A 26100-nucleotide genomic window follows, 5' to 3' on the forward strand; every position below is an offset into this window, starting at 1 on the left:
TTGAAAGTTTCCCCTTGGGTACTGAAAACAAAATAAAACCAAAAACCTCCCTGCCATCGAGTCAATTCTGACTCACAGCAAGCCTGCAGGTTAAGGTAGACCTGTCCCTATGGAACTTTGACGCTTTAGGTGAGTCAAAAGCCTGGTGTCCAACTGCGGACGTGTAGGTTAACACCCGAATGCTTAACCCACCACACCACCAAGGTTCCCTGTGCACTGAAAGAACACATTATTTCTTGATATAACAGAGATGTTATTGCTGAAAACCAGGAACAGAATCTTGTCTTAGTGACTGACTTACTCCACCAATTCCTTCCCAACCTCCCATGGTGTCTGCAGTTAAAGTGAGGCCATGGATTGGGAATAAATGGGACCCTGAAACAGGAAATACGGACTTATGGGTAGAACACAAGAAGATGGGAGCATTCCAGAACTCCAAACTGACTGCCACTGAGCTGCTAACTACAAGGTCAGAAGTTTGAAACCACCAGATTCTGCAAGGGGAAAAGATGAGGTTTTCGACCCTCAGTAACCCAAATGGGCAGTTCTACTTTGTTATATAGGGTCATTATGGGATAGGGAAATTAGACCTCTAAATTCCATTAAATCACTGATGTGTGAAGTAAGGATTATTGTTGTAGGAAAAGCCAATTAAAACAGCCTCTACTTAGGAAATCAGAAACCAAAAGCAATAGCATATTCCTTGGGAGATTGTAGAAATCACTGCTACCATCAAGGACCTAAAGGTCCCAGAGGTGACAATTTAAATCACATTCCCATTCAACACATATATTTGACCTATGCAAAACAAAACAAAAGCATGAAGCAATCCTTAACTTAGGAGCCCTAAATTGATCCCAGGTGGCCACCCTCCCTCAGTGTGGTTACGCTGATTCTCTGTGCCTCGGTTTCTCATTCTGTAGAGGAAGGGAGTTGAATGAGATGAACTGGAAGGTCTCTGTTCTTACACTGTTCGGTGCCATTGAGTTCGTTCTGACCCATAGGAACCGTGTGCACACCAGAAGAAAACACGGCCCGGCCCTGTGCTGTCCTCTCCAGAGTTCTTGTGCGTGGACCCATTGCTGCAGCCACTGTGTCAGTCCACCTCGTGGAGGACCTTCCTATTTGTGCAGCCCTCTGCTTGACCCAGCATGATGTCCTTCTCTTGGGACTCGTGTCTTCTGACAACAAGTCCAGAGTGCGTATGAACTATAGTGTACAAAATCTGGAGAAGACGCTTTCCCAGGAGCTCAGCTCTGTCTCATTATCTCCAAGAATCAAGGACAGCCAAATTCGAAAGTTGGAGCAGACCAAAAGTTCAACTTTTGACAGGCCGTGGGCTATCTCTAGGAGCCTGGCTTCACCGGTTGTTCCGCTTTGATCTATCTCAGTTCCAGCAGATGCTTTAGTGATAATCTCTCTAAGACCCTTGGAAGTCCAATAATAACCTTGATTATTTAACAGACTAGCAGATGCTCCCCCTATAACATGACAGATGCTATATATCCAAGAGCAAAAGAATAGTTATCTGTGACAAAAGACTTTTGGCCTATTCACAGGAATCTCCACCTTGTCGCACATTGAGTTCCAGCTTCTGGGTAAGGTAGTTTGTGTCTCAACCCACTTTTTACAGAAACGTTACACTCTATAAGGGTTACATGCCCAGGAAGATCCCTTTTACAAAGCCTATTTAATCCTGGGTGAAGTTATCGTTCAAATACTACTTGCCAAAGGCAGAATTATGCGGAGATATTTGGTCTTCTTTCCCCCTATCTCTTCTCCCCGCAGGTGTAGCCCATCTTACCTCATCATCTACCAGAGTGCCCACCCATCAAAAGCTTCACTTGTCTACCGAAGGAGACAAAAGATTATCTCCCAAATAAAATGGACTCTGTAGTCAGAAAGCGAATGCCACACAAATAGCCATTCCTCAGATATGTCTCACACAAATGGAGCCACCACAACCCCCCTTCCACTGACCCACTAGCATGGTGGTGGCTGACAAATATACTTAAGAATGAGCACATTTTAAACTGCGGAGTCCAAGTCTATATTTCCCAAACACAAAGAAACAATGTATGCTTTCCAAACAACACATAGGAGAGTCACTGTTTTCTTTTCTCTACACCCTCCCCAACCCCTAAATTTAGGATGTTAATAGAAGTGACAAATTGAACCGAAAAGGAGCCTTTGCCAAGGCTCAGGTATGTCTGGGCGTCTCTGTGCAGTTGGTAAAAAGGAGTGGCAAGGCGATTGATGGCCCATGGCCCTGGAACAGTGGTTCTTCAAGTGTGTTCTCCAAGTGTGTGAAGGTTGCCGCCCCTAAATTTCATGCTGTCCAGGGACCTTCCCCACCACTCATCGGTCACTTGGTTGGGCTCGAGTGGTTTGCATGTCCCTGTGATATTGGAAGCTATGCAGCTGGTGTTTCAATACCAACAAGTCATCATTGTAGACAGGTTTCAGCAGAGCTTCCAGCCCAAGACAGACTAGGAAGAAGGAAGAAATGGTTCACCTCAGAGGGACCAGCCAGGGTGAAGAAAACAAAAATTCTCACAAATAAACATAATATCAGGAGAAAAGATTGAAATTATCAAGGGTTCATTTTTCTTGTTTCATAATCAATGCTCATGAAATCACTAATCAAGAAATCAAACTATATTTCACTGGGCAAATCTGCTGCACAAATCCTTTGATATCACAGATTTAAGACATCATATTTTCAATCACATTACATGTATCTGAAAACTGGTATTTTCAACCACTTCATATTTATACATCAATTATATTGTGGTCTTCTGTGTTAGGCAGGATTCTTTAAAAAAACAAAACCAGGATATATATATATATATATATATATATATATATATATATATATATATATGCAGTGACAAGGAATATAACAGCTTATTTGTCCACATAACAGTCCAGAGAGCTCAGTTCAATTCACTTTAATGGCAGTCCTTCAAGTCAGATGGGCTGCCAGGTCCAAGGTAAAGGAAGCAGACAGTGGAGTCCTCCCTTGGGCAAGGCAGGCAGAGTCTGCCCGTGGCAGCAAATAGCTGAGTGGGTCATGAACAATCAGTGGCTTGAAAGCTTAGCAAAGCAGGCCCAGATGTGATGTCAAATACAAGCAATGCAAGATGACAGGATCCACCAGCCCAAGCTCAAGTAATGTATGCACCAGCAGTGTATTGAAGCAGGCCTTGAAGTCGCCTCAAGCTCTAGCTACAGGATCCACAGGTTGGCTTGGCCCACAGGAAGTGTGGCACACATGTTGAGGCAGAGAACTGGCTAAAGCAGCAGCATGCGGGTGCAATCACCAGAGAGCAAGAAAGATGGGACTAGGCCTTGCAGAGCCATTTATCTCTTTGCCCTTCAATCACACTGTCACGTGATTAATCCCACATGTCCCTATTGGCCAGGTTGGCACAATAAACCTAACTATCACATCTTCTTTATTCATTATTAATTATTATGTTGAATTATGGTATTGGTATAGAATAATAAAAATACCATGGACTGGCAGATGAACAAACAAATCTATCTTGGACAAAGTGCAGACAGAGTAGTCCTTAGAAATGAGAATGACCAGACTTTGTCTCACATACTGTGGACATATCCAAGAAAGGGGAGGACCAGTCTCTGGAAAAAGGACACCATGCTTACAAAAGTGGAAGAGTGTAGTAGAGGGTCAGTGAGATAGAGGAAGACTGTCATGGAGATAGATTTACACAGTGACTTTGAGATCGGACTCAATCTTAACAAACAGCTATGAGGACGGCGCAGGTGGGCAGTGTTTCCTTTTGTCAAACACTGGGGTTTCTATAAATCAAAACTGACTTGAGACACTTAACAGCAGGGACACTCTATTTACCCTCATTCAACGTCTTTATTGAGAAAACTTGACAGATTTGAGGACAAAGCATTGTATTGAGACTTGTTTTCAAAACATCAACATCGCCTGGAAATTTGTTAGCACTGTACATTCTTGAGCTCTCTCGCTAACCTGGGACCTCTGGTGGCTTCGTGATTGCACTTTGTTCTGTGATCCAAAAGCACAGTGTGAAACCACTGTCCACTCTGAGGGCTACAGACAGGGCTTTCTATTCCTTTAAAGAGTGACAGTGTTGGAATCTCACAGGGGCAGTTCTACCTGGTCCCATAGGGCTGCGGTGAGTCAGCATGGACGCGCTGGCAGTGTGTTTGCTTTGGTGTCCCTAAATCAGAAAGTCGGAAGTGACATTCGGGAATCTGTTTAACAGAAGCACTGGGGGATTCTGCTACCTGTTGAAGATCAAAAATGACCGGTCTAGAACATTAATCCTTCTATTTGGCCTCCTAAATTCTTGTCTACACTTCATTACAAGAGAAGGATATAGGTAGAAGGCAAACAATAAATTCCCACAAAGTTGTGCATCATCTGGCAGCACTGGCATGGCTGCCTAGGAGGCAAAAAAGGGAGAGAATATGAAGACAATGTGACTTTCGCCTGGTAAGAATGCTGGAACGTGCAGCAGTTCCTGGCACCAGGACAGTTGGTTATTTGAGATGTGAAGGAAGGCAAGTCTATTTGCACGGACATCTGGACTGTCAAGAAGACCATTGGAGCCTCACAGATGTGTGGAGAGGCACAGTCAGCCTTGGGTGACAGCACACATACTTCTCAATCAAGGTTCTCAGCAAATCCTGAACTGAGAACTATTTTTGTGGTCACCCGAGACCCTGCCAGGACATCTTCAAACTGAATAAATCTGTGAGTGAAGCTCATGTTTCATCCATATAACTGTGCGGCATGGGGCAGGGGTGTGGGGGGGCAATGACTAAATATTGATTCTGCTTACGTAGATGATCATTAATGTGATCTTGTTCGTGTGACAGGCCGTGCAGAAGCTTGGGTTCCAGAAGAAATAGAAATTGATCTCTAGTGTAGTGTTAAGCACATAGAAGAGTCTGAGGTCTTTGCCTCTCTTTGTTGGTTCTGTGGTGTATCTTGGCCTGCACTTGAAAGCAAAGAGCGTCCATGCCCCTTCCTTCATCCCAATCCCCCCTGCCCGCCCCACATCCCAACAGGCACACATGTGGGTTTGCACAGCACATTGCAGTGGTTAATTACAGAGGGTTTCCTGGCTGACGGTGAAAGCCTGCTTGCTTGGGCCTCAATCAAATCCACAGTATCCCCTGATGATTACTCGATCAACTTCAGCCCCAGCACAAGAAATGAGCCATTCAAAGGTTTCTGGAAGCTCCGGTGCCAGCGACAGTGGTTTGGCAATTTGGATCTCCCTGAGCTCTCATGAAAAGCATATCGAATTTCTAACCACTTTTCCCGTGGTTGGACCATCCCTCCTCCTTTCAAGATCTTAATTTCTGAAGCATTGGCTTCCGCCTTTTCTGTCCTACTTGTTTACACTCTTGTAACATGAAGTCTCTCGAACCCCAGCCATGGAAATTACTAATGGAATCCTTGAATTTCACTGAACAAAAGAATTGGTGATTGCTCTACATTGCCTGGCAGAAAATGCAAGGCTGGTTTCTTTGGTGGGGCAAAGCTGAATCCCACATTAAACTGTTGCTCCTTTTAATGGGGTGGCTTCCTCCCAGGCATGTCAGCATAACCCCATGTTATTCCCTTATAAATTGCTAAGTATCTAAACCGTTTTTCCACTAGGAAATCAAGACTGGGAGGATACCATGTGTTAAAGGAACACGTCCTAGACACTATTAGCCTCTAAGGGAAATCTCAAGGCGCAGTCAGCACTCGTTCCTAGTGAGTATGCAACTTCCCCAAGGGCCTCAAGAGTTCAGAGACAGTGAGACAAGGATACTAAAGTTATTGTCGATGACTCAGTGCCCGTGACTTCTTGTCTGCTGTGGCCTTATGCCATGTGCCATATAATACAAACCTCATCTTGCCTGCTATTTTCCCCTGCCAACTCTCAACTGAGTTTCCTACACTAAATATTTTACAATGCTAGGCTCCATTTAAAACCCTTTGCCCAAGGCTTTCTGCCACAAGGACCCATCTCATGTCAGGGAGTCCTTTCTAATCGCCTCTCTGCCAGAGACGCCAATCCAAAAGCATCTCCTTTCTGACACCTTCCTTTTAGTTATTTTGGTGAGGGGGTACGTTTAATTCTAGGAAAGTGATCCAGTGAAAAGGCCAACGGAGCTTAAGGAAGCAGGCCTATAGACTGCAGACTCCACTGTGACTGATGGATGACCAACATTGACAGTAGCCAGCGAAGGGTACCCTGACTGCTGCAGCCGAAGCCACGTGTGCTGGCAACTCCACAGAGCTCACCCCCCAACAGAGAGCTGGCAGTGTGTGTGCTGCCCAGGTCTCTGTATGTCAGGACGTCCTGCTTTAGTTCTGTTGGGAAAAGGAATCTCTAAACAGAGATCAGATGTCTCCTGTAGAGGTCAAAATACAAAGTGGGTAAGTGGGTATCAATAGCTTCTTTGGTGTTCTTGGCATGGCTCAGCCATCTCTCTTTGTAACGGCCCTTGCTCCATCTCCCTGTTTCCCCTTCCTTCCTCCCCTCGCTCAGACTTATGATAAAAAAGCCACACAGCATCATCATCTTGAATGAGCTCTCTTATCCCCCCATATCGATGTCACTGACATTTGATTCTGAGGTATTGCGATAGTTGATAAAACAACTTTACCTTTTACAGAGGTCCTCAGAGGAAAGGGTAGTAAGAATAAGCAGGCTCATTGTTGACAAGGTCCGCAGGTGCCTCCCAGAAAGGGAGCCTTTACACCAGGATACTTTTCTTTCTTTTCAAATGGCCTTGCTAATCGGGCACACACAGCGATAAAGGGAGGCATGGGGTACCTCGCTATCTGAGAGACTTTATTTAAATCCACCAATGTGGTACCTCTATGTTGAAAGGTTTTTCTGGCCTACTATCAATAACGATCATGTTAGTGGCCTGCTGGGTTGCCTTTACACGATGTTCTTCAAAATAGATCTTAAGTCATATTTTGCTCATTCATGGGCTCATATAACCCAGTGGTCAGACATACAACATCCTTTGTTTTCAGACAAATAATAGAAATGCTTATCAAGTAATGGATATTTTCAGTTACAGCTTTGCTGGGCCCATTTTGGGGAAGCCAGACTAGACCATTCTCCAGGTCAGCAAACTTGATCTTGTGAATAAAAACTCAGCCTTGATCCCCAAAGATGGCATGATTCCTACCCTTTACTGAAAGGTCTTGTCGGGTCAGAGGAAGAATATGAACATTAGATTCCCAACTTTCTAACTCACTGACTCTGGGATCTTGGGACCATGAATCTTTGAAACTCATTCTACCCATGTGAAAAACAGACCCAATGAAATCTATATTGTGAGCATTTAAAATTGTAATTTAGGTTAGATATCAGACCTCCTGTCATGACCTACTGCACTTCTGAGACCTTGAGTCTACTCTGTTCCGCATTCCTCTCTGTTGACTATTTGAAATTCAGTGTTGTCAAGGTCCCTGTGTGGTGCCAGCCGTTGCTGTCCGCTACTAACCTCAGGCTGGTTATGTGAGCTCTCTCGGTGGAGCTGTGGATAATGGCCTTGGAATCTGCTTCTTCATATTTTCACAACCACTGATGAGCAGTCCAACTCTGTAACACGTGATATAAAGTAAGCATGAGAGCCTTAAAGAATTCTCTTCTGAACCTGAAATAGTTAAGTTTGTATTCCTATTCGGCTGCTCCACGATTCTCAGTAGTTTGGCAGTTCTGGTGTAGTAATCCCCAACCCCCTCCCACAAAGAGATCTGATATAATGTAATCACCTCTATGATGTGATCTTCTATGAGTCCCTGTGTTAGGTTGACTAGAGACAAAAATCTACTCCTTCCCAGTATTTCACCATGGCTCCAGGTCTTATGAAACACTTGAATCGTGTTGCAGTGCCTAAGCATTGGATGCCTGACAAACTAAAGGGTGTATTTCAATAAGCTTAGGTATGCGTTGACTGTAAAAGAAATATATGTGCGGTGCTTCATCAGAATTGATAGCAAGATTCGAACCGACATCACGTACCCTGATAGACTCATGGATGTCACCAGCACTGAGAAGATGGATGAGCATTCCTGCCTGATCCATGACACCAAGGGCCATTTTGCTGTCCATAATATCACAGCTGAAGAGGTAAAGACGATTCACTCCCTCGTGGGGCCATAACTCAGGGAACAGAGGCTAGGACTTGCAGTGCACTGCCACAAGAAGGAGCTTCTTAAAAGAATGTATGGTTGGCCAGGCCCAGGTGGATGTGAGCCAGCTGGCCCAAGATGGCGTGGCAGGTGGTGCAGGCCGTGCATCTGGAATCGAACACTTTCCTTGTCTGCCTCAACCATGCGCTGACGTGTTTCGGGGAGTGGAATGAAGACATAAGGAGTGACTCACAATTTGCACACAGTGGAACTGAATTAAAGACAGTTGGTGAAAAGGTTGACGCTGTGAAGACTATTCACATTCATTCTGTCATCAGCATGCAATGTTTTGATGAACGGAAGGGCCTAGTGAAGATTGGCTGAACTCCCAGGTCATTCCATGAGAAATGTGGGCAGCTACCATTCCCATCCTCGACTGCTTGGCCTTCTCATGTGGATGTTCACACATGAACCATGTACCCAATGATGGACCAAGGCTTTGTGAGACTGATTTTGTTCCTGTTTCATTGCAAACAAATAAAAACACCAAGGCTGGCCAGGTGCTAAACACTTCCTTCCAATCCATGCAGGCTAGAAGAGCTCAGAGGAGGAAAGAACTGAAATTCCAATGCATATTGTGTTTCTTGTCACTACTGTGAAAGTGTGCCTTGAATCAGCAGTTGAGCTACCCAAGATCCTGTGCCTGGATGAGCCAGATGCACACAGGAGGATCCACAGCATTACACAGCTGGACTCAGGAACCAAGATCCACAATGGTTCTGGGTTTTCCAAGAACCTGTACAGTCAGATGCCAGCAGTCAGCGTGCCTCATCTGCATTGGTTGGAGGACCAACTGGAGCAAAACCAACAGCATTTGCAGGAGTTGCAACAAGAAAAAGAAGAGCTCATGCAAGAACTTCCTTCCCTAGAATAAGGCAGGAGATGAAATGGGGAAAGACAGCATACCCAAATATAAAATTAATTACACTAAATCAATTTTGAAGATGTATAAACCTTGAGGACTCATATTAAGCTAATTCAAGATGTGATAGGGTTTTTGTGCCAAGATGGCTTCCTTAGGACAATGTGGGTGGAGTTTAGCCTGTCAATCAGGTTGCAGCTTGATTGGAGGGTAACCTAGATAAATGGTTCTTTGCCACTGCCCCTCTTCCACCACCACTCACTACCCCCTTTCTCCGCTTCACCTTTCTGTTGAGGATCCACGTGACTGAGACCTGCAAGAGCCTTGTGATGCTTCCATACCATTGGATCCACAAGACTTTGCACCCACCAGCCTGTGATCTTCCTGCATTCTTCATCATTGCATGTAGCTGCATGAGTCCGAATAGGGATTTATGGGCCAGTATTGGCCCTATGGACTTGGCTTGGACTGGGCTGGGATGTTTTCTTGATATCCAATGACTCTTGATATAAAACTCTCTCTTACACATATATGAGAGTCCCTGGATTTGTTTCTCTCACCAACCAGTCTAACACAAACGACTTGTCATAAGGCCACAGTGTGGTTGACACACAGAAAATACCCAGGTAATTTTGACAAAGGTGCAAAAGCAATTAAAAAGAGGAAGGACAGCCTTTTGAGCATGTAGGAATCCATAGGCCCTCCCCTCAAGAAAATGAACTTCAACCTAAACCTCCTTCTTTTTACAAAAATTAATGCCAAATGAATTGTGAACTTAAATGCAATTTATCAAACATTCAGAAAGAAATAATTGGAGAAAAATCCTCAGAATCTAGGGCAAGTGATGAGCTCTTTCCTGTAAAAGCCTGAACCCGCAAAGTAAAGGAATCCATCAAAATTAAAGATTTTTGCTCTAAGAAAAAATAAAGAAAATGAAAGGGAAAGCTACAAATTGAAGGAGTTTATAAACAAATCTTATATATATCTGATCAAGGTAAATACAAAGAATGTTCAAAATTCCAAAGTAAAAATGCCTGGAATTGGGCAGAAGACATGAATAGGTAGTTTATAAATGGTGAGTGAACACATGGAAAGATGTTAGATACCATTAGGCAACAGGGAGATAAAAATAATTAATATTACTGTGACATCATTATACATCTATCAGAATGGCTGAAGGGAAAAAAGAACAACAATACCAAATGCTATGGAATTTTGAACAGAAAACCCAGATCTATCAAAACTGGATCCAGCCCATCTATCTGACGGGAATGTAAAACAGTACAGCCGCTCGAGAAAAGAGTTAGACAAACTTGTGAGTCCATACTTATGCTCTTTTAAATTTATGTCAGAGAACTGATTCTGCACATGTACCTGTACATGAATATTTGTAACAGCTTTCTTTATTATGGCCCTAAACTTCCACCAATCCTTCTGGGAATGAAGAACAGAGGAGTGGTTGCCAGAGACAAGAATTAGTAGGGACACAGGTATAAAAGGGAATTGAACTTTGTCTTGGTGTTATTGCACAAATCTATACCTGTGTTAAAACTGCACAGAGCAACACACACACAATAACGAATGCATGCAAATTCTGGTGAAACTGAATAAGCTCTATAGTCTGGTTAACAGTATTGTGCCATGGTCCATTTTTAAATCTTGAAGTTGTACTGTAATGATGTAAGAGCTTTCCTATTGTGAAAACTGGGTGAAGACTATATAACACTCTTTATAATATTTTTGCAATTTCCTTTATGTCTATCACAGCAAAATTAAACACTATAAAAATCCAGTGACACTTATCTAAGTATAAGAAAGAGCTGTATATCAAGAAGTAATTATATATTAAGAAGGCATCCCAGGCCAGTCCAACCCAAGTCCATAAGTCTGATGCTAGTCCCGAAGTCCCTCTTCAGACTCACATAGCCAAATGCAATGATGCAGAATGCTGGAAGATCACAGGCCAATAGCTACAGTCATGTGGCTCCAAGGTGCATGGAAGCATGGCAGGGTATTGACAGCTCTCAAAGTCATGGCAGAATCCCAGCAGGCAGGAAGGCAAAGCAAAAGAGAGCAGTTCCCATTGTCTCACACAGTTGTACCAAAATTCTTATGCCATCTAGAAGGTGTCATCAGGCTGTTATTGACAAATTTGACTCCATCCCTAGTCAGGAGTGTCTAAACTCACTGCCACTGAGAAAATTCTGACTCACGGGGACCTTGTAAGGTAGTAGAACTGCTCGTGTGGGTTATGAGACTAACTCTTTTTACAAAATTAGAAAATCCCAACTTTCCCCCAAGAAGCGCTTGGTAGTTTTAAACTGCAGACATTACACATCGCAGCCCAATTCATAGCCACTATGCCTCCAGAGCTCCCTGGAGTGTCTAGTTGACAAAAATCATCCTACTACTGTGCCCAATCAACTGACAGGGAGTTAGGCTGCTTCTGTTATATGTGGATGCTCTGGTAAAGCTCACTGACCGTTTTGCTGGATGGATCCTGCATCTGGCTCATCATCCGACCTCTGATTCTTTGGATATGAGCCAGTTGCCTTGTCAGTTCTGAGTGTCCCTGGCACCCTCACTTGTCAGGCCAAGACCAGAGGCCAAAGCAAGGAAACCATAAAACAGGACGAGGAACGGCACTGAGACTAGGGCACTGTGCGGCAGATCAGCACACAGGCTTTCTGGTCCACAGAGGCAGAGACCAAGGGACCAAGTTGCTGAGAGGCCGAGGACCAGAGAGAGATGTGGTTACTGGCTAATGAGATCTGTTGCTGTGGACCAGTTCTAATTAACATTGCAATCCTACTCCCACCCATAACCTCTCCTCTACACCCCTTCCCTGTTTCATTTTCTCCATAGCCCTCTTTGTCTTGGGCTAATTGTTGTGTCTATCATCTGCCTCTCTCTGTTTGTTTCCCTCTCTTTGTTAGTTTCATGAGGGCAAGGGCATTTTGTTCAATCCTACAGTCCAATTAGATATTAGATGTTAAAACAAACAGATTGCTGAATGAAATCCCCAGGATTTCTTCCTTTTCCCCTCCATCACACCCCTCACTTGCTATCTTTTTTATATCTTTGCCTGACTTTTGCTGCCAGCCCAAATGGAATGAATGACTCAGACGCATTGCCATCAAGCTGATCTCAACTCGTGTGGTTGTTAGGTGTCATTGTGTCAGCTCCGGTCCACACAGACCCCAAGCACAGCAGAACAAACGCGGCACGGTCCTGGGTCATCCTCACAATTGTCACTATGCCGGAGCCCATTGATGCCACCACTATGTTCGTCCCTGCTTTTCTTCACTGCCCTTTTACTTCACCAGACATGATGGCCTTCTCCAGGGGCTGGTGTCTCCTGACAACATCTTCAAAGGATGTTAGATGAAGTCTTGCCATCCTTGCCTCTAAGGAGTGCCCTGACCTTACTTCTTTCAGTACCAATCTGGCTGTCCTTTTAGAACTCGTGATGCTTTCAATATTCTTCTCCAGCACCACAATTCTAATGTATCTATTATTCTGTGTTTTTTTTCTTTTTCAGTATCCAAATTTTACACACATGTGATGTAGTGGAGATTACTATGGCTTAGGTCAGGCACACCTTAGTCCTCAAGGTAACATGGCCATACCACCCTGAATGCAGCCCCATCTTGTCTTTTGATTGATTCCTGCTTCCATGAGCATTGATTGTGGTTCCAAGCAATGAAATCCTTGACAACTTCCACCCTTTCTCCATTTACCGTGATGCTAACTGTTGGTTCCGTTTTGTGACTATTTTGGTCTTCGTTACATTGAGTTCATTTGTAATTCATACTGAAAGCTATAATCCTTGATCTTCATCAGTAAGTGCTTCAATTCCTGCTGATTTTCAGCATGCAAGGTTGGGCCATCTGACAATTGCAGGTTGTTAATAAGCCTTCCTCCACGTTCTTCTTCCTATAATCCAGCTTCTATGACTTTTTTTCAGCATACAGATTGAACAAGTATGGTGAGAGAATGCAACCCTGATGAATACCCTTTCCTGATTTTAAAAAAAGCAGTATTCCCTTGTTCTAGTTGCACAGCTGCCTCATAATCCATGTACAAACTCCAAATGAGCACAGTGAAGTGATGTGAAATGCCCATTCTTCTCAAGGTTGTCCACAGTTTATTATGGTCCACACAGTCAAATGCCTTTGCGTAGTCAATGAGACACAAGTAATCGCCCTTCTGGTACTCTCAGCCAAGATCCACCTGACATCAGCAACGATATCCTTTATATCATGTCTTCTGAATCTGGCCTGGACTTCTTGCAGTTCCTTGTCAATGTACTGCTGCAGCTGTTCTTTTTTTTTTTTTTTTTAATTAAAAAGAAAGAAAAACCTGTAAATAGATCAAGGTCTGATTTTTGATCTCTGGGTTTGTCCTTCAGTCAGGTCCGATGGGGTACCATGCTCTGCCCCCAGAGTCTGTCCTTTGTACTCCCTCAGGGGCTCCCTGCTCTACTCCCATGGTTGCTCTGCCACATGCTTTTAGTGATTTGCCTCAGGGTCACAGGTTCAGTCTGGGCCAGTCCCGACACTGAGTCTCCAGTGCTGTCCCCCTAATGGCCCTGGGCCATTAAGGGACGGTGTGTCTCATAGTGGGATCAGCCATACTGTCCACTCTGTCCATCGGCTATTTAGAATGGGGATATCATCCTCCAGGCCTGATGGGCCAGGATGTGGTCCACTCTCACTTCCTCCCCCATCATTTGTTCCCATTTGCTCTGATCAGACATGTCCCCTAGCACTGCAGCTGTTCTTAAGTAAAATTGTACTTGTGTGTGATATTGATGATATCCTTCTCTATTTGGAACATTCTGTTGGTTCACTTTTCTTTGGAATGGGCATAACTATTGTTCTCCTCAAGCCAATTGGCCAGGTAGCTATCTTCCAAATTTCCTGGCAGAGAGTAGTGAGTGCTTCCAGTGCTTCTTCAGCTTTTTGGTTTGTTTCTTGCCTCTTCTGGGCATATACCTAGTAGGAGGATTTCTGGGTCTTATGGTAACTCAATTTCTATCTGTTTGAGAAATCGCCAAATCAATTTCCATAGTGGCTGTACATACCTACAGGTCCACAGCAGTGGATGAGAGTTCCTATCACACCACAGCCCCTCCAACACTTGTTGCTTTCTGATTTTTTTAATTGGGCTATCTTTGAAGGTGTTAAATTTTAGTAATAAGGCCTTTGTCTGATGTGTCATTGCTAAAGATGTTTTCCCAATGGGTGGACTCTCTTATTACTCTCTTGGTGAATTCTTTTGATGTATACAGGTGTCTTATCCTCAGTATATCCCACTTGTCTATTTGTGACTCCTCTGTATTTGTATCCTTCCCTATTTCTGATAGCCTATGTTTTCCCTGTACCAAGGTTCTCAGGTTTGTCCCAATTCCCTTATTAATGACCCTAATTGTTTGGGGTTTTATCTCAAGGTCTGTGATCCACCTTGAGTTTATTCATGTACATGGAGTGAGGTAAGGGTCTTGTTTCATTTTTCTGCAGGTAGATATCCATTTTTTTCCAGCACCATTTATTGGAGATGGCATCTGCTTCCCATTGGATATTTTTTTGGGCCCTTATCAAAGATCAGTTGCCTGTATGCTGATGCTTTTATTTCTAAGTCTTCAGCTCTTTTCCATTGGTCTGAATGTCTGTCATTATGCCAGTACCACACTGTTTTCACTACTGTGGCCGTATAGTATGCCCTCCCACTTTGTCTTTGTTATTGAGGAGTTCTCTGCTAATTCTGGGCTTCTTTCCTCTCCATATGAAGTTGGTCATCTGTTTTTCCAATTCTTTGAAGAAGGATGGTGGTATTCATATCAGGAGAGCATTGAATTTATATAGAACTGACATTTTTACTATATTGAGTCTGCCAATCCAGAAGCATGGGATATTCTTCCATTTGTTGAGGTCACTCTTGATTTCTTGAAGTAGTGTTTTATAATTTTCCTCGTATAAATCTTTCATTTTTTTAGTCAGGTATATCCCCAGGTATTTCCATTTGTGCTTGACTATTGCTTGTCTGATGTATAGAGCAATCCAATAGACTTCTGTTTGTTGATTTCATATCCTGCCACACTACCATATTCCTCTATTGCTTCCAACACTCTGCTTGTGAAGTTTAAGAGATCTTCGACATATAGAATCATATTGTCTGCAAATAATGATAATTTCGCCTCTTCCTTCCCCAGCTGAATACCTTGAATAGCTTTCCTTTGTCTTATGTTGTAAGCTAGGACCTCCAGTATGATGTAAGATAGGAGTGGGGACAACGGGCATCCTTATCTGATCCCCTTTTTCAGTGGAGTTGTTTTAGTCTTTTCTCTGTTAATTACCACATTAGCTGTTGTTTTTTCATATATGGCTTGTATAATATTGAGGAATTTTCCTTCTATCCCTATCTTCTTGAGTGTCTTAAACAGGAATGTGTGTTGGATGTTGTTGAATGCTTTTTCCGTGTCTATTGATTATCATGTGGTTCTTATCATTTTTCTGCCAATGTGGTGAATAATGCTGATGGTTTTTCATATGTTGAACCATCCCTGCATCCCTAGTATGAATCCCACTTGGTCATGGTAAATTATTTTTTAATATGCTTTTGTATTCGATTGGCCAGTATTTTGTTAAGTATTTTTGCATCGATGTTCATTAGGGATATTGGTCTATAGTTCTCGATTCTTGTGGCATCTTTGCCCGCTTTAGGTATCAAAGTTATACTAACTTCATAGAAAGAGTTTGGGAGTTTTCTGTCTTTTTCTATGTTCTGCAAGATTTTGTATAGGATTGGTGTCAGTTCATCCCTGAATGCTTGGTAGAATTCTCCTGTGAAACCATCTGGCCTGGAGGATTTTTTTCGTTGCTAATCCCTTGATTACCTTGTCTATTTCTTCCATTGCTATGGGTCTGTTGAGGTTGTTGACATTCATCTGGGATAGTCTAGGGAGGGATTGTGCTTCCAAACATTTGTCTATGTCTTCCAAATTGTTGAATTTGTTAGAGTATAGACCTTCATAGTACTGTGAAATTATCCTTTTGATTTCATTAGGGTCCGTTGTTATGTCCCCTGTTTCATCCCTCATCCTTGAAAATGTCAGTTGTTCCTTCCTTTCTTTGGTTAGGTTTGCCAGAGGTCCATCAATTCTGTTAATTCTTTCAAAGAAACAACTTTTAGCGGCATTAATTTTTCCCATAGTTTTCTTTTTTTCCCTCTCCTGTGTCTCGGTCCTGATTTTTATTATATCTATCCTCTTACTATTAATAGGGTTGTTCTGTTGACTCTACTCTAATTGGTGGAAGTTTTGTGTCAGCATATCATCCACGAGTCTCTCCTTTTTAATGTGGGCATTTATTGCTATCATACTTCCTCACATAAATGGATTTGCTGTATCGCACAGGTTTTGGTAGGTCGTATTTTTGTTCTCATTGGTTTCTAGAAACTTCCTGATTTCATCTTTGATCTGAGTCAATACCCATTCCTTTTGCAATAGGAAATTGTTCATCCTCCAAATGTTTCCCCTTGTTTTCTTCACAGTCCTTGTATTAATTTCCAGCTTTAGGCGCAATGATTGGAGAGAGATATGGGTATAACCTCTATGTGCTTAAATTTACTCAAGTTCAACTTGTGTCCCAGAATGTGGTCTATTTTCAAATATGTACAATGTGGGCTTGAAAGGAATGTCAATTTTTTGCATGTGGGTGGAAAACTCTGAAAATATCTATCAAGTCAAATTGTCCAATTGTGCTATTTAGATCTGTAGCCTCCCTGTTGAGTTTCTTTCCCACAGATCTGTCTTTTTCAGAGAGTGGTGTATTAAAGTCACCAACTATAATCGTTGAACCTGTGGTCTCTTTTTTCTTCTTTTTTCCATCATTGTTATTTTTAAATAAATTTATTAGGGACTCATACAACTCTTATCACAATCCATATATACATAAATTGCATAAAGCACATCTGTACATTCATTGTCCTCTTTTTTCATCTTTTGGAGTATTTGATTTACGAATGTGCAGGTCTCTCATTAGGTGCATATATGTTTATTATGCTCACTGGTTCTTGGTCTATTTTTCCCTTGAGCATTATATAGTGCCCCTCCTTGTCTCTTGTTATGGCCTGTATCTTGAGGTCAATTTGGTCAGATATTAAGATTGCTATGCCTGCTTTTTTTGCATTAACTGATATATTTTTCTCCAGCCTTTAAATCTCACCCTGTATTTTTTCTGTATGTTTGAGATAAGTCTCCTCGAGGCAGCAGATCAATAGGTTATGTTTCCTGAGCCAGTCTGTTAATGCCTGAGTTCAGGCCATTGATATCAGTGTTATTATATCCATCTGTGGACTCTGTGATTTCACCTTGTACATTTTGCGATGGATATTTTCCTACCTACCTATCTTATCTGCTTGTTTTGAGTGTGTATGGTTTATATTTGATTTATTTCCACTATTGAGTTGCTGCTATCCTGGGGGCTGTTTCCTCTTTATCGTCCTATGGGTGGGGTTGTTCTATGTGATGGTCTCTTATTTGCCCTCAGTGAATGTTGATCTTTTGCCCATACTGGATTGGCAAGGACCTTTTATAGAACTGGGTTTCTTTTTATGTATTCTTTGAGGTTGTCCCTGTCTGGGAAGACTCTTATTTCTCCATCTCTCTTAATAGATAATTTGGCTGGGTAAAGTATTCTTGGGTTTGCATTGTTTTCCTTCAATTTTTGGAATATGTTACTCCATTCCCTCCACTTCTTCATCATTCCTGAGGATTGATCCGAACATACTCTTATTGGGGTAACTTTATATGCAACGGTTTCTTTTCCCTAGCTGCTTTTACGATGTTCTCCTTTTCCTCATAGTTCAATAATTTGACAATTATGTGTCTTGGTGACTTCTTCTTGGGATTCAGTCTGGCTGGTGTTCTTTCAGCATCTTGAATGGTTGCCTGATTTTCATTGATTAAGCTGGGGAAGTTTTCCTCTAAGAATTCCCTCGATATTTTTGTTGTTGACTATGTTGTTGTGTCTTGTTCTGGTAATCCAATTATTCCAATAGTGCTTATTTTCATAGAATAAGATATGGCTCTCAAGTGTTCTTCAGCTTCTTTGATAGTCTTATTTGACTGCTTTTCCCGATTGCTTAGGTCTGCCTGCTTGTCCTCTAGGTCACTGGTGCAATTCTCTGCCTCCTCAAACCTGTTCGCAAGGTCTGTCAGTTTGTCAATGGATTTTGTTATTTCATCCCCTAACTCTTGTATTTCCCTTTGGGCCATTGCCTTTGACTCCTCTATTATTTAATCTTTTTTTCTGCATTGCTCCCCTCATATGCTTTATGACTTTAAGCAGCATTTTGAAAATTTTTTGCATGTGTCAGGTCAATATCTGTTTCTTCTATGCATATCATTAAGTTCATGACTTCTTCCGGCATTGTTTTCTGTTTCTCATGCTTTTTCGATGAAGCTGTTAGAACTGGTTGCTATTTATGTGTTGTTTTAGAGGAGCCTGGAGCCATCTTCCTGGGTCGAAGAGCCCTGGGCACTCTCTTGGGAGATTTGTATGAATAATTCTATGAACTACCTGCCGGTAGCTGTTCTGGGGGGTCAGGCTATCTCTATATCTTCCTGTGGTTTTACTCTTATCCTAGCCATCCAGCATTCCACTACTTGGAATGTGTGTTGGATATTCCTCTCATATGATACTGGCCGGGTTGTTGTGGGCCCACGAGGGCATCGCTTCCATGGCCTATCTCTAAGTAGGCTTCAAAGTTATGGAGCACCTCGGCTTGCGTGTGGTGTTTTTCGCAGCCACTGTAGTGCTGAGTAGGGTGTGCGGGTATAGCCTCCTTGGTGTAAAGCTCTGTACCTGTCAGGGGAATTACCGCAGGTTGGGTGGATGTTCCCACAGGAGCGTGGAGCCCCACTAGTGGTGGTCAGGCATTTCCCCCAGTCACTTGTAGGGTCTTAGGATTTAGGCTACGATTCCCCCACTTTTTGTAGGGGAGATCCCCCTGCTGCTTGGTGTGTGGAAGAGGACCAGTGTGAATTCCCCAGATGCTTGCCAAGCCAATAAATGTGGGTGGGAGCTCCCCCAGTTGGGCCTTCCGAGTAGCCCTAGGTGGAGGGGAGTGGCCTGGAAGCTGCTAGTGGGTTGTGACAGGAAAGAGAGTGAAAGGAGAGGGCAAAGAAAGAAAGCAGAAGACACAGACTGGGGCTATAATGCCTAGCAAACTGACACCCACTCACCCAATCACAACTAAAATGCACAGAGTAAACAAAGGTGAAAACAGTAAAAAAAAGAAAGAAAACAATTAAAAAGGATCACTAAATCTGCTGAGACTGTGGTAGGAAATAGAGAAGATCTACAAGAAGAGGAGAAAAGAAGAAAACATGAAAGTAGACTGCAATGAAAGGAAAAAAGAGAAGAGAAAAGAAAGGAGAAGGAGAGAGAATTTTTAAAGTGGTTAAAGAAATAGCTGACCCTGTGCTGTGCTGTGTGGAGCACTGACTCATCCTGTGTGCAGCACTGTCTTAGGGGTCAGGCTGCCCACTGTGGGGACAGGGTAGCCCTAGGCCGAGTGTAGGGGTCTGAGAACCAGCAGTGGCTTGTGAAAGAAATGAGAGGGAGCAGAGAGAATCATACAAGCAGAGAGAGAAACGAAGAGAATATAGACAGAAAGAAAGAGAAAGAACGGGAAAAAACTCAACTGAGTTCACTAAAATTGGCTGTGATGGTAAAGAGGCAGGAGAGAGAGAAGGATGAAATAAAGAATAAGAAGACAGCTGATCCCTGATTGCTTGAACGTGGGGCCAGAGGGGTTTAGACCCAGCCCCACAATGCCAGAGTTGTGTGCCCTTTTAATGCCAGGACCCAGTGCTGCTGGGCAGAATTTTCCTAGTTGACAAAATCACCTCAGAAGTCTGATGGAGGTTTCTTCAGCAGCATAGTGTGGTGTAGCTGTTTGTCCCAGCTGCCTTGTGTGGTGTGCAGCACTCCCACAGAGGGCAGGCTGGAGCTCCTCCTGCTATTTGGGTTGATTTGCCCTGAGCGGAGGGTAGTGACCTGGAAGCCAGTAGTGGCATATGATAGGTGAGAGTGGGACAGAAGAGGAGAAAGAGGGGAAAAAGGAAAAAATGAGGGGAAGAAAGAAGAAAGAGAGGGAAAAAAACTCAATACAAACCGGAGCTCGTTGAGACTGACTGCAGTGGGATATATAGAAGGGCTTGTGACTAGAGAGAGAAGAAATAGAGTAGTAGGTAAGGAGATAACTGAGACTTGATCACCTCTCTGTGAGGCTGGAAGAGTTCCATCTCTTCCTCAAGGTAGCGTGTGGTGTACCCATTGATGTAGGGTTCCACAGATGCTGTGTGGGATTACTTCAAAGGCAAGACCACATCCGGGGCCAGGCATCAGTTGATTGCCTTAATTTGCTGGTGTACCTGCCTTCTGCTGTATGTAGCACTGCAGCAGGGTCGGGGGCTGGGGTGTTCCCACAGCCCCGTCTAGGGTCCCAGGACAGGCAGGGCCTCCCCAGCTATGTGTAACATCACTGACAGGGAAGCTGGGCTTACTGTCCTATCTAGTCTGCTGATGTCTACTATATCAGAGGATTTTATTTTTTATCCCCCTGGCCAGCTAGAATTGAATCAAATTAAATTTTTTCCCATAGTCTCTGGGCTGTAGCTCCGTGGTCTTTGAAGCTGACACTTGCTACAGGGGATCTTTGTTATTCAAAAAGCCACCAGACCCTGTAGCTGAGTTCTGGCAGTCCTTAGCTAGGTTTCTTCATATGCTAATTTATGTCAAGTTCCCCCCCCCCCCCCCCCCACTCCATGTGCTCCTTGGAGCTTGGAGCTGAGTAACCAGATTTGGGTTTGAGTTTTAAACCAATAATATATATTTCACCCTTTTAATTTTTATTATGTTTGTGATGTGCTCTGATTTGGGGGCTGTCAGGCTGCCCCCCAGAGGGGGAGATCCAGCTTATCAGGGGGGTTGTTTCCTTTTCAGCCAATTGGAACTAAATTCACTCTGGACTCCCGACTTTCCACCTATTTTCTTCCAAACTGCCATCTACTTGAGGTAAAAATCTGCCTTTTCTTCTACTCTAAATTATGTCTACCCACCACCTCCAGTCAAGTTGTGAGATCAAGGCGGCCAACAGTGTGGAGAGCTCTGCCGTGGGGTTCTCCTTGTGTCTGGGATTATGTCCCCTTTAGGGCATCAGCCTGGAGAAATTGCTGCTCCTGGCAAGTGCGTAGCCAGCACCCATGGGCTCGCCAAAACTAGAGCTCTTTAAAGAGCTCTTGGTTTCCTTTGCGAGTGGAAATCACACGCCAAAAAAGGGGTTCAGGAGAAACCCTGGTACACCAGTTCTAATTTCAGGACTCCAACTCCCCATTTCTTTCCCCTTACCTCCCAACTTTCTGGTCTGGCAGCAGGAGCTCTGGACAGGTGAGTCCTATGGGGTCGCCATTTTTTCCCCAGTCTCAATTACCATTGTCATAGATTGGTCAAGCCCATTTAACTTAGCTTTGTGCTAACTTTTGTCAGGATTTGCTTTTGATTCATACCTCCAAAAGAAGTTTCATTGACTTGGGCCTTTCATTGGACAGAAAGAATTTTTAATCCTCTAATGTGAGCTATTACTTGCTTCGACTTTGAAAAACATCTTATTTTCTGTGTGTTTTCTTTCTTTCCTCTCTATCAACTAATAATTTCCCGAAGGGCTGGGAGAGTGACACATTCGTGACCATAACACCAATACACAGAGTAATTTCTGGCACACTTGTTGGCTGGATTCAATAGTTGATCATCTATGCACTACATCATTTAACTTAATAATATGTAGGTAAGTAAAGTATTGCTACAAAAATCACAGAAATCTTTATTAGACAAAAGCATTACAACATGAAGCTATCATTTCTTAATACAGCGTCTATCCAGCACTCTACCCTTGTGAAGGCAATGTTTCCATCCCGCTAGCCCTTTCCCTAAGCATTCTGTGCTCTTCCACTGACACCAGTCAAAACAGCGGCCTTTGCAGTCTTGAGGCAGTCAAAGTCTGTTCCTGTTAAATGTTCTTTGTGCTTTAGTAATTAAAAGAAAGCTGAAACCGAAAGATCAATAATATAGGGTGGATGAGGTAAGAATCTTCAACAAAATTTCATAAGACAGTCCTTTCTACCCTTGAAGAACAGGTACATTGTCATTATGGGGGAAAATGTCTTGGCTCAACTTTCCTGACAGTTTTCCTGACAATGCAGTTTTAAATTTTCTTAAAACTTCTTCCAAAAGAGCCCCAATATTTTCCTCAAGAAACTCTGTCAAGATTACCCTTTTGGGATGCCCAGAATAGTCCCCATAACTCTCTGAGCGAGAACTCCAGTAACAATTCTTTGTGATCTGTGTGTATGTGCGTTATATGTGTCCTGTAGCCTAAGGTTTTAAATATAATAATTCAGATATCCAATGACCTGGACCTTAAACTTTCAATCCATTCAGCGTAACGAAGTCATAAGGCCTTTAAGGAAAATGATAAAAGTTCAAGTTAGCATGACTCCAGGCAGTCACTCTAAAGTTCATTTTCTTCAGTTATTTAAAAAAAGAAAGACTTGAAGTATAAACAAGAATGAAAAACTCCAGGCAGGGCTCAGATTTGATTCCTAATCGGCACAAGTGAAAAGCAGAAACATGGTCTTCCTGACAGCCCTCCCCGGGGCTTCCTGAGTAGTGTTTCTAAGTTGCTCTAGAAACCAGTGCCCTCATTTCATCAGTACTCTGACTTTCTCGTCTATGCCAGATCGCACCAGATTGTATGCTCAAAAGCAGCAAGTCATCAAAGAGGGGAAATCTCCCCTCCAGCATTCAAATGTGCTGATCTGAGAGTTCAAGCCAGCTTATCTGATGTCGCCTGAAAGAAACACTTTCTAGTTATTACAAAACCAGTGGTGGCCAACGGTCATGGGTTTAGAGAGAAATTAGGCACCTGACATGCTTTGGGAAAATGTTTTCTCACTGGAAGTCCATCAGAGAATGGTTTTAGTAATGGTTTGCTCTGCAGGCCACTTGTTCAAAAGTTTATATATATATATATACATGTATAAAATATTATATTACATCCTTTGTGAAATTCCATATGATATACAGAATAGGGAGTAAAACAAAGGTGCTAATTATGTTAACTAGTAATTATAAAGCAAACACCTACATCATACCTCCCAGGTCAAGAACCACCCCCCACACCTATTTCCTTCCATTTCCAGACCCCAGAAGCTTCCAGTGTGTACTCCCAATCATACCTCTTAAAATCCTATTTCTTCACTCTTCTGTCCATATGTTATTTTCTTCATATGGAACTGCCTATGTATGCATCCCTGAGCATATAATACAGATTGACTCGATTGTGAAATTTATAGACATGCAATCACGCTATATTTCTTTGAACTTACTTGCTGTGAGCCCTGGTGACCTGGTGCAGGAGCCTTGTGGATAGGGTGGGTGACATGTTGGACTTCCAACCACAAGGTCAGCAGTTCAAAACCACCAGCCACTTCTTGGGAGAAAGATGAAGCTTTCTGACCTCATGGAGATGTACAGCCTTGAAAACCCACAGGGGAAGTTCTATCAGCCCGATCGGATCACTGATTCAGAATTGACTCAATGATTGTGATTTTGTCCTGTGTGTTAGAGTTATAAAATCCACATCAGTGGCCCAAATTATCATATAATTTTGCCATGGCTGCTTTGTGCATAAGTCAGAATAGATCTGACAACACCCAACACTGTTTCAGTTCTTTCCCATTCCACTGTAGGACTACCCACGCTCTTTTCAGTGACTCTTCAGTTGGAGGTAGCACTGTGAAATTACAAGCAAGGCTGCCTCAGTCATTCCTGAACATGTATGCTGCATCACGCAGGCATGCGTTTCTCACCGGCCTGGGATTCTCTAGGAGGACACTTTCTGGGATGCCCAGAGGACATGTATCTTCACGTCTCCTTTTCCAGAGTGGCTGTACCAAGTCACATTGCCACCCGCAGGGCAGGGGAGGGCCATTGCTCTATATCCAGCAGCACTGGAGAAGACTGACATGTCAGAAAGATCCTATTTAGACCTTCCTTTTAGGGTACAAGATCTTGAATCTCAATATGATCTGCTCAGTGCATACTCTCTGCATAGGCCAGCAGAGGAAGCAATGTCATGGACACTGTTAGCCATTCTGGACAAAGTGGCCCAGTGGGGGGTTTCATTGGATGTGGTTACCAGCCTCTTTGCAGCCGGGGTTCTGGGCACGTGCCTCACTTTGTCCACATCGTTCTTCAGAGGTTCCCAGGTGCAGTGTCTTGCCCCAGTGATTGGTGAGGGTGGAGAGTCTGGGCCCAGGAGAAGTTATTCTGGAGTGCTGCTTCCATAGGAATTCAATTCAGGTGTCTTGGCTGACTGCTTGCCAAGAAAGCTCCCTTTGTCTGCAAAGTGAGGACCATCTGATCACTTCAATGTGATGGAATGCTAATCTTTTTCTAATGCACTAAAAACTCATGGGATGGTTGGTGAAGCGATGAATGGTTTTCAGACTCAGCAAACCACCAAGCTTCTTGGACTTCATGTAGTAAGGTCATGAAGCCCGAGGTACTGGCCTCCTTTCCACTGCTGCACCAAGGAGGTCCCGCAGAGGCTGAGCTTGGCTCTTTGAAAGATCACATGTGAAATACTGCTGGCGAGGGGGACGGAAAACAGAAACCATGGGGGAAGGGAGACAGCAGTTGGTATACGGTGTGAAAATAATAATAATTTATTGAGGAGTCATGGTAGGGTGGTGGTGGGAAAAGAAACTGATACCAAGGGCTCAAGAGAAAGTAAATTTCTAGAGAATGATGGAAACATATGTACAAATATGCTTGATACAATAGATGTATGGATTGTTATAAGAGCCTCCCCCAAATGATCTTTTAATAAAAAATAAATAAGTAAAATAAAATCCTGCTGGGAAGACTCATCTCTTGAGAGTTAATGGAGGCCATTTCTTGTGACGCTGGAAACTGCATTTCAAATGCTTTAGAATCAGGACGTATTGTTGTGGTTCTGAATAGGCTTGAGTGGAGGTTACAGACTGAGACACGGACTAACGGCCTGGTGACATGCTTCTAAAATTTAGTCAATGGATTGGGAGACAATCATCTCATCCTGAGGACTCATTTAATGACAGCTATTAATATTTGAGCACCTGCAAATTGCCCATCACTGGATTAAGCAATTGTAGACATTATTTTATTTCATCTTCCCAGCAAACTGATCCCCGAAGTGCTCGTCTCCTATCCCATGTACTCCTAGTCGTTTCACCTGGACAACTCTAGGTATTGTTCAATCTCACCTTCGCAATGGCTTCTTCGAAGGATCCTCAATAGCATTGACTCTCATTCACTTGCATTTCCACGGTATTGTTAGGTCCCACCAAGTTGGTTGGGCTCATAGCAGCCCTGTGAGGCAGGGGAGAACTGCCACATAGGGTTTTCTAGGATGTCTTCTTTCCAGGAGGAGCCCTGGTGGTGTAGTTGGTTACATATTGGGCTGCTAGCCACAAAGTCAGCAGTTCGAAACCACCAGCTTCTCCACAAGAGAAAGATGAGGCTTTCTGTCACTGTAAATAGTTGCAGCTTCAGAAACCACAGGGGCAGCTCTACCCTGTCCTTCCGTCTCCATTTGTGGTAGGGACTGTGTGGAGTGCTTCACACATCCCCTCGCTCTGAACCCACACATTCACTTGACCTCCCTCACTACTCATTCTACAGATGAGGAACCCGGAGCCTGGGGAGCTCAATGTTCATAACTGTTCTATCAAGAACTAAGGGTGAGCTTCTCAGGTTGCCCCCCACCTATTCTCCCCTTACACACACACACACACACACACACACACACACACACACACTCTGGTTTCCCTTTCTAAACACACTGGTTTCACAGCGTCTTTCTTTTACAAACAAGACCAGTATGAATAGAGTAGCGAATGTCCTCTGGAATT

The 26100-nt window shown here is 43.2% G+C and overlaps 1 pseudogene; it reads left to right on the top strand.

Moving 5' to 3' along the window:
- The first annotated feature begins 8287 nt into the window (after window positions 1-8287).
- LOC142443515 (lys-63-specific deubiquitinase BRCC36 pseudogene) lies at window positions 8288-9089 on the top strand (annotated as a pseudogene).
- The last annotated feature ends 17011 nt before the right edge of the window (window positions 9090-26100 follow it).

Source organism: Tenrec ecaudatus, chromosome 3 (assembly GCF_050624435.1).
Source record: "Tenrec ecaudatus isolate mTenEca1 chromosome 3, mTenEca1.hap1, whole genome shotgun sequence".
NCBI lineage: Eukaryota > Metazoa > Chordata > Mammalia > Afrosoricida > Tenrecidae > Tenrec > Tenrec ecaudatus.